Genomic DNA, 1,557 nt, shown 5'->3' with positions numbered 1-1,557 from the left:
TGATCACTGTCCTTTAGAAAATATTCAGTTTTCCTAAGCTCAAGGTTCCTTTCCTGTAATAAACCCATTGTATATGTAGGTGTCATCTGGCCCTCTTCTTGTTGCCCAGAGGGAATTGGAGAATAGACAAAAAGATGATGGTTCTCTGCATACTGCTATTGCTACAAGTAACAAATGAACCTTTGTATCTGACTCAGAATTCTCATGCCTTCTTTTAGCATCCTTGAAACTATGACAAATTAAATTATTAAAATATTAACAAATAACTGAATAATTATTCAAGTAGAGAAAAAATTCAGACCCTTCACAGTTCTTAACAGTTTCATATACCAAACAGATACTTACTTGAAATTTCTGATTTAAATAGTATGGGAGTTCCACTTTCACCCAGGGCATAAAAAGTTCGGAAGAATGTTGGTTTTACCCTGAAAATAAGAAAAATCTAGAGAAGCTACAAAATCATAGCTTTTATTCAACTCAAAAGGTTTTGAAGTTGCAAGTCAAGAAGGCCCTAAGGAAAGTTAGGCCTTTACAAAGAGATGAGATGTGGACATTGGCTGAGATAATAACAATAATTGAGAACTTTCTAAGAAATAAAGAAATATATCAAAGCATAAATCCAATACTCTCAGAAGAACCTAGGTAGTATAACAAAAAAAAAAAAAAAATGCTAAAGGCGTAAGGAGGCAACATCTTCTGACCTCCTCTAACTACATAAAAAGAGGCCAGATTCACCATCAGTAGCCCAAGACCTGCTTCTATGAGGCCAGACATGCCGCCACCCTCCAGCTCTCTTACTAACCTTGACACCAATCATTCCTCCCATGGCACCCACCATCTCTCTGTTGGGTTAGATAATTAATTTGCTGCAGTGACCATACAGAACTAACAGATTATGGGATTTATTAGGGAAGCAACAGGCTACAATTCAAGTTCAAGAATGTGCTCAGTCTTTCTCAGCAGCTGGCTGTCTCTCTCAGTAGCACGTCTTTCTCTCAGCAGTGTGTGTCTCTAGTGTCTCTCTTTCAGCAGTGTGTCTATCATGTCTCTCTCTTGCAGCAGCATGTCTCTTTCAGCAGCACATGTCTTTTTCAGCCAGCAGGTAGAGAGACTCCTTCCTCCTGCCTCTAGGAGGTCCCCTTTTTGAACTGGGCAGAATGGCCAAAGCCAGCAAATTCCAACATCAGAATTCCATACACCTGAGAGAGAGAGTGAACTTCCCAGAAGATTGCTTCCTGACTCACCAACAGAAATACACCAGGTGGATAACTTTAACAATCAGCTACTCACAGCAAAGGGAGAGTTACAAAGACTGGCTTAGAAAGGCCATAGCATGTAATTTATTACACTGAACCACACATATACATACCTGCCCAAAGACATCAAATTCAAACTTTTGAAAACCAAAGATAAAGAGCAAATCAGAAAGCACTTAGAGAAAAGAAACATGTTACATCATTCCCAGAGAACTCTCATCAGAAACTCTGCAAGACAGAAAACAGTGGAGTGACATCTTTTAAAAGTTGAAAGAATTAAGCTTCTATCTAGAATTCTGTA

The sequence above is a fragment of the Orycteropus afer genome, unplaced genomic scaffold (genome assembly GCF_000298275.1).
Source record: "Orycteropus afer afer isolate SDZICR_OR568_19922 unplaced genomic scaffold, OryAfe1.0 scaffold00012, whole genome shotgun sequence".
Classification (NCBI taxonomy): Eukaryota; Metazoa; Chordata; class Mammalia; order Tubulidentata; family Orycteropodidae; genus Orycteropus; species Orycteropus afer.
This window is presented reverse-complemented; position numbering follows the sequence as displayed.